Below are 8,130 nucleotides of genomic sequence, written 5' to 3'. Positions count from 1 at the left end.
ATTCCCATACCCTGACATTCTCCTGTAGATTTTGCTGGTACAATCCAACCCCAAACCATGATACTGCCACCCCCATGCTTCACAGTTGGGATGAGGTCCTTATGTTGGAATGCAGTGTTTGGTTTTCACCAAACATAACACTTTTTATTTAAATCAGAAAGTTCTATTTTGGGCTCATCTGTCTACAGATCATTCTTCCAATAGGCTTCTGGCTTGTCCACGTGGTCTTGAACAAATTTCAGACAGGCAGCAGTGATCTTTTTGGAGAGTAGTGGCTTCCTCCTTGCTATACTGCCACTGCACACTGTTCTTGTTCAGTGTTTGCCTGATGGTAGTCTCATGAACATTGACATGACTCAATGCAAGACTGGCCTGTAGATGTTACCCTGGGGTTCTGTGACTTCCTGTAATATGATTTTTGCTGGATGACCACTCCTTGGGAGAGTAACAGTAGGGCTGAATTTCCTCCATTTGTATATCATCTACCTCACAGTGAAATGGTGGAAGGCAAACTCTTTAGAAATGGTTTTGTAACTTTTTCCATGAGCATCGATAACACTTTTTCTGAGGTCCTAAACCTGTGTGGTGAAGACTTTGATAGTGAAGACCCAAGCTTATGTTCTTAAACCATGGGAGGGCCTGTTAAACTCACGCCTGACTTCCATTACCCCTTTAAATGAACTAGAGGTTCAGATACTTTTTTCTGACCAAGATATTTAATGTTTGATAATTTTGCTCAAAAAATAAATGTAAAAACTAATGTTTTTGAGTCACTTGTTTAATAGGTTCTCTTTATCTAGTTGTAGGACTTAGATGAAGATCTGATCACATTCCAGGTCAGATTTATGCAGAAATACAAAAAATTGTAAAGGGTTCACAAATTTTCTAGCAGCACTGTAGTCTGCTTTTTTTGGGTTAGATATATTTTATATGTTATATAATAGTGTTATTCTGTATTTTCTGTGCCTACTAATATATGACCAGGGACAACAGATGAAAATGAGCCTTTTTGGGGCTAACTCTGGTAATTCAGTACAGCTGATACGATTTAATAACGGGCACTGTCCTTGAGAAATAAATTATTAAATAAACTGTTCAAATATACAAATGAAAAAGACCTGTCTCAGAGGAAGCACGCGTTATCCTTCATCTTGTGGGAACTAGTGACGATATTTAATGATCCATGTGGGTGTCTAACAAATTTTACTCAAGGTAATATAATGTAGGAGCGGCCTTTAAGATGGCAACAGAGGCTCCCTTAAGGGGAAATGGTGCGGGCAAATCAATAATATTATGATGAAAACAACATCAGAAGACAAGTATTTTCTCTGATTTTCTGTGGGATAAAAACCAGGATGAAACAGTGTGTCTCTTTGCTGTAATGGTGGTGCATTCTATCTGAAGCTGAAACTCCAGGGAGGAAGTCAGCTTTCAGCATCTGTAAAAAAGAAATGTACAGCTGAAATCCCTGAGAGGTGATGTGCAATTGTTTTTTTTGTTTTGTAAAAAAAAAAAAAAAAAAGGGACAGGGGAAAATCCCTCCTACTTGTTTTCATCAGCAATCCTTGCAGCTTGTTTTTCAGGTTCAGAAAGAAATGGTCCTGGATGTGGATCTTCAAATACAGCACTGTGATACTGTTGGGAGGAAAATAAATGAATGCAGTCCTTGGAAATTCACTTTAGCTGCAGTGTCTGATTTTGCAGCAAGCAAGTAAATAAGCCATAAAAAGCCACAGCGTTTTTAAAAGAAAATTCAAGCAGGCTTTGGAAGATTTTCAAAGAGGCAATGTGTCACTAACAGATATCAAAAACAACTGATTATTCAAGGACGTCAGTAAAGGTTCATTTGTGTTTAGGAGCCAGTGACAGTAAGCTTCAATATTTTTTTATTAGAGGTAAGAATTTGCTGTTTGCTACACTTATTTTTATTCTCAACACATGTATTTTATGTCCATGTTTCCCTTATGATAGGATGATTTTATGACCAAAGTTTGTTAGTTCAAACCATCAAAGTTCGTGCCTACGGTTAATGATGAGAACAACAAATATGAACGGAGCAATATAAACTCTCCAGTTCTGCTCCAGTGACTTTTTCATTAACACTTCCTTCCTCATGTCTCCACAGAAGAAACATTCATTACAAAGAAACTGCTGTCATAGAAGATAACAATGTAATAACTATAATAGTAATATAAATTTCAGTGATAGAGCTGGGATGAGAACTCCTGTATGAGAATGCCGCCCACATGAGAGGGTCAGCTAAAGTTCTGGGAGTGGAACGCTGTTACTTCTCTTCATGCCATTTCAAGATATCACATAAGAGACTTCTACATATACTGTAGGGCAGTCGTGGCCTAATGGATAGAGAGTCGGACTTGTAACGCGAAGGTGAACATTTTTTTAATGTAAAAGCCAATGAAAATAGTATTTCTTTTGTTTGGTTTAGATAAATTATTGAAGGCTAGGAGTTTTAAAAGGTTAATTTACAGTTCTTTACAGTTTACCTACTAAGTAATTAATAGGGAACACTTTACAGTGCAATAAGGGTACTTATTAATAAATATTACTTAATATCAGGGGTGGCTCGTATCAGTTGTCCCCCAACTCCACCCACCACGCCTTCACCACACCTCCCCCATTTCTTTCAACAAATATAAGATCTGTACAAGGTTTCATTTAAGGCACCCACATCATCTTTTTTGCAGATAACAAATGTTTCAAAGACAATTATTTTGTTATTAAGGTATTTTTTGTGAAACTGAGAACAACAGCACCCCCGCAGGTCATTAGAAAAACACACAGAATGATAAGAAGGAACACTGTGGGCTAACTGTGGGCCCAGCGCTGTAGATTCACACAGCCAATCAGTGACAGTCATAATTGGTGATTCCACAGAGCGACACTCCCACCATAGATTTCATTTCAGTTTGGGCTAATATGTAAATATATCATCAGCTGTCATGTTATGGATGTTTCCTTTTTTCCCGAAAATACATTTGGGGAAGAAATTAAAAAGTATTTAGACTACACGTTGTCTATTTATTGAGACAATGACCTTTGTAAAAAGCGCTATACAAATAAAAATCAATTGAATTGAATTAATTATAATACACAATCACGTGTGCAACGTGTGTGTGCATGTTTGTGCCCTGCGATGTGCTGGCCCCTGGTCCAGGGTGACCCCGCCTTGTGCCCTGAGTTCCCTGGGATAGGCTCCAGGCTCCCCCGTGACCCTGTGTAGGATAAGCAGTATAGAAAATGGATGGGAGGAATACAAAATCACTCAACAGAACCATTTTGTGGGGTTTGAATGAAGCCATGAAGCCAGTGGAATGTGTAGGTGTGTGTATTAATTTATGTTTCAGAGAATAAATTTCTTGACAATTGGTCGACAGCTAACTGATGATTGGCTACAAGCTGCAAATGAGGACAGACATTGCATCGGACACTCAGGCCTTTTTAATGAGGTTTTTACCTCCAGACAGTTTTTCGTGTGTGTGTGTAAAAAACTGATGGGTATGACCGGTCAAAGCTCTCTAAGTGCATATACAGTGGTGTATATTATATTAAATGTCAGTGATATTTGTCTTATACGTCATAAATACTTTCTATCTCAATCTTAAATTGTATTTGCATGTCTCAGCTCTTTAATCAGTGTAGCAGGAATGTCTGGATTTTTGGTATATTAATATATTAATTATACTCACATTGAAACCCTTTATGCACATAATAATAATAATCCATTCTTCAGGTTAACATAAGACTCAAACAGTGCTGCCATCTAGACATTTCCTTTCACTGTTCATAAATAAATTCACAATACTTCAACAGAATGGATGAGTAAACTATCCCTACGGCATGCATTTATGACAAATTAGGTATCAAACGCACACAAAATATGTGTACAAATAACTGTGTATTGTCTGTACATGCCCCAGAGCTATTAAATCAATCTCACCACTGTCTGGCACAACCATCCTGATATGGATGTCCTCCCAGGTGTGCACTATTTCAGGCTCTATTTGAAGTTGATCACGCTCCTGACATGAAGAATATCAGAAATGCTGTTCTCTTCACTCATGCATGTTGTAAACTGCTAAAAGCTTTGACAGGAAGGCCTAGAACATGACATGCTGACTGAATGAATGAAGTAACAGTGCTAATCATCTGTTTGTAGGGGTGTAATGATACACTCCGAGTCATCATGAGTCGATTCAATTCACGATACTGGCTTATACAATTCAATTCATATAAATTCTCAGAGACTTTGAACAAAATTTTTAATGAAGAAAATGATGAGTGACAAGACTTTATTTCTGAATTGTAAACAATGCAAAATAATGTTAATTTTTGTCTGTATAAAACTAAAATCAAAAATTGCTGTGAACAAAGGTTTAATATTGTAAACAAAATGTACTATAGGTTCACCATTTATTAAAAATAAACTAATTAATTTATAAATTCTCCAAAAGTTTTGATTGAATAAACAAAGTCTCCGAAAATGAGCTCTGAAGCAGTGCCTGAGGCATCATTTTAACCGGAAATAGAGCTCCAAAGTCGGCTAAAATGCCTGACTTCCATGGTCTCTTTCTCGGACACAGAGCATTGTTACACCCCTAATTGTTTGTGTTACAATACTAAGGTAAATGCTTCAGAACACACTGAAATATTAAAAAAGCAACTTTCCCCTGGTCCTTTATAGACTGGGACAGTTTACAAGGTTATATTCAGCAGAGACACACAGACAATCTGTTGTGCTAGCAGGTTCATTATAGGTAACCTCCTTTGTTTTGCAACATAATTCCCAACAAATGCAAAATCCAATTTTTTCCATTGGAGTTCAAAGACAATGCACTAATAAAGGCAAAATGTTATCACTAACCTTAAAAAATTTTGGGTTGAGTTGGCTTTTGTGAATTTGTGCAAATTTGAAAGTGAGGACTTCTTCTCATAGGATCAAAATGCTTGCTTTTATAAAGGTTAATGTGTTGAAAAAACTGCAAAAACAACAGGATTTATGCTTTAAAAAATGAAAAGCGAGTTTTTATGAGTCAGGGGAGAAAAAAAGATACTTCAAAACATTATGTTCCTGAGCTTCTGTGGACCCAGGCAATCATGCACTTGTCATTCACAGTCAGAGCTGTGAGGGTGAATTGGCAGGAATTTTCAAACGCACATCATATGTCAGCTAAATCTTATGTCATCATGCTCAAAAGAAGTAGGCTTCACATAGGGCCATAGACATCATAACAGAAAAAAAGCCTTTCCCTTTAACAAGTCTTTGTATTTTAGCTAGCTCTAACTTTAGCCAGCTAGTTTGCTACCACTGGAGAGACACACAGAGATCCACAGGAACTCACTCTGCAAGCCAGTGCAAGCAGTGCGCTGACAGATAGAAAGTCTTTACCCTTTTTATTTTTTTTAGCTTGCTAGCATTAACTGTCTAGCTTGCTACTATCGACTCTGGGCACAGTTTAACCACAGCATCTCACAAACACCACAGTAAAGCACAAAACACACAAACGTATTGAGCCAACCAGCTAAAGTTAGCTCACAGTCTTAATGACCAGTTATTGTCAAGGGTTAAAAATTGTTAAACTTACCTCTTGCAATCATGACATTAAGCCACACAGTGGATAAGGGCACAGCACAACCCACATTACAAAATGTTCTTCCATGAATAGCTCACCAAAGTGTTTTTCTACCAAAGAGGACATCCAGCAGCTGTAATAATAGGGTCCACAGAAGATTGCCTTTTTCAAATGGGGAAATTAGAATGTCTTGTACATTTTGTGTACTTAATAACTATGCAATTTGGGGTGTTTCTACACAATGGTATCTACACAAATATATTCATTTATCAACCACAGAGTGAACTACCTGTGCCTAAAATTCACTTTAGGAACAGAGACAGTGTGTGCAAGTTAATGCGATCAAAAAGCAGCTATTAAATTTAAATGGTAAAGTTAGTTAAATATTTTGTACATGCTCACATGTCCGATGCCAGCCGAGTTTGTGAAAATGTTCTCATTTACATATAACTTGTACACAGAACATGCATTCATGCTATTCTCTATTTTGGGTTTATATTGTACTTTGAATACACTTGATACGATGTATCGTGTTGCAAAAATGCGATGATGGGAATCGTGTGAATGTGTGATTCACATAGTGGAAATCAGCATTCTATTAATTATGCATCTAATGCAGTTGCACTGGATGAACACCAGAGGTACCATAGAGGTCCCCATAGAGTATAGTAAATATATAGCGAGCACACTGGTCACATGATTGCATTCTTTCTTGGAGGCCGCAGAAGTCGGGCATTTCAGCCGACTTTGGAGCTCTATTTCTGGTTAAAATCACCCCTCAGGCGCTGCTACGGAGCTCATTATGTTTCAATTGATCATATTCCCCAAGTCAAAGACTTTGTTTATTCAATCAAATTTTTGGGAGAACTTATACATTTATTTATTTCTTTTTAATATATGGTGAACCTGTAGTACCTTTTGTTTAAAATAGTTTTTTTTTTTAATATATATTTAGTTTTATACAGACAAAAATGCACATTGTGTTGCATTGTTTATGATTCAGAAATAAGAGTCTTTTCGGTCAGAATTTTTCTTCATTAAAATTGAATCAAATCATGAAGCCAGTATCAGGCAAATCAAATCATGACTGGAGTGTATCGTTACACCTTTAACTGACACATGTGTACACGTACAGTATGGGTGGAAAATGACTCTCTTCCAGGAGTCTCTATTTCTCCCTAATTTAGTCTTTAGGCCAATTCCCACTCAAAACATGTTGGCCAAAACATAAGGTGTTAATACTTAGTTAAAGCTTAGTCAAATCTATGTTAGTGTTAGCATTAGAAATTTAATGAAATCCAACCACATTGCATTCACATTGGGCCATATTTTCTTGTGAGATCATATTGGTCCTAGGGCTGGCATCTAGCAGTAAATGTCTGAATTAGAGATGCATCGATATCAACACTGGTATTGTATCTGTCTGTTTCTGTTCTCATTTACTCATACTTGTAAAAAGATTCTCAAATACCATGTCATACTATGTGACATTAGCCAAGTGTACATTGTCTTGCTAATGAACAGACAACATGAAATGACATCTGAATATATTTCATTATTAATGATGGCAATCAAAGCAAAACAGGAGCTAAAGAGGAACTACATACTGTAGACATCTTCCTACAATAGAAGTAACCTGATAAAATGTCTTAAACATAAAACCCAACTCAAGGATTTGCTAGCAGCTAGCAAACTGCTAGAAGCAAATGGTGACTAGCTGAGAAAAAAAATCTGCTGGGTGAGTGAAACGAACAGTTACTTAATCAGTATATTGCTCTTGACAATCAGCTACTATCGGTCGTTGACAATGAGAGATTCAGACACAATGGATTCAAACATATTTAACTTACAGCCATACAGAAATGCTTTTCCAATGTCAAACAAAACCCTCATCTCCAATGCAACTCTACTGTGTTATAGTGTTCCAGTGTAACATAGGAGACTCACCAGGGAAGTTAGGAGCCATTTGGAAGAGGTATATTAACAGTATAATGAAAAATGCATAAATGGTCAAGAACAGGCCAGTCCAGGTCATACACAAAAATCTGAAGGTCTGTGATCCAAAACACATCCAAAAGGTTAGTCAAGGTACAGGCAAGAGTAGGCATACAGTAAATCCAGATGAGTCAAGACAAAACAAGTGCAATTCCAAAAGAGCAAAACAGAGAAACAAGGTCAAGCTCAAGGTCACTGTAAACCAACATCATACAAACAGCTCAGAAAAAGATTTAACCATTCAACCTGTATGATTTCACACAGACAACAAGGTCTATGTGCTTTATCTAGCCAACAAACAGGAAGTGGAAATGATGGAAGGAAGAGGTCAAGACTCATTCAGCCCTCTGGTGGCTGGGTGGTGTACTGTCCATGGCAGGGAAGTGTGGTCTTAGTGGTTAAGATGTTAGACTATTGATCAGAAGGTTGTGAGCTCAAATCCCAGCACTACCAAGCTACCACTGCTGGGCCCTTAAGCAAGGCCCTTAACCCTCAACTGCTCAGGTGTGTAAATGAGATAAATGTAAGTTGCTCTGGATATGGG

At 37.4% G+C, this 8,130-nt stretch overlaps 1 long non-coding RNA gene across 1 annotated transcript; it reads right to left on the bottom strand.

Annotated features, from left to right (window-relative positions):
- Positions 1–844: 844 nt before the first annotated feature.
- Positions 845–7,897, bottom strand: LOC113540322 (uncharacterized). The gene is made up of 4 exons (XR_003404021.3): positions 7,539–7,897; positions 3,959–4,040; positions 1,547–1,635; positions 845–1,438 (listed from the first exon to the last, which is right to left on the bottom strand). It is a non-coding gene; the product is annotated as an uncharacterized LOC113540322 (long non-coding RNA).
- Between the last annotated feature and the right edge of the window lie 233 nt (positions 7,898–8,130).

This window comes from Pangasianodon hypophthalmus, chromosome 5, assembly GCF_027358585.1.
Source record: "Pangasianodon hypophthalmus isolate fPanHyp1 chromosome 5, fPanHyp1.pri, whole genome shotgun sequence".
NCBI lineage: Eukaryota > Metazoa > Chordata > Actinopteri > Siluriformes > Pangasiidae > Pangasianodon > Pangasianodon hypophthalmus.
The sequence above is the reverse complement of the archived record's forward strand: the minus strand, read 5'-3'. Positions and strand labels throughout refer to the sequence as shown.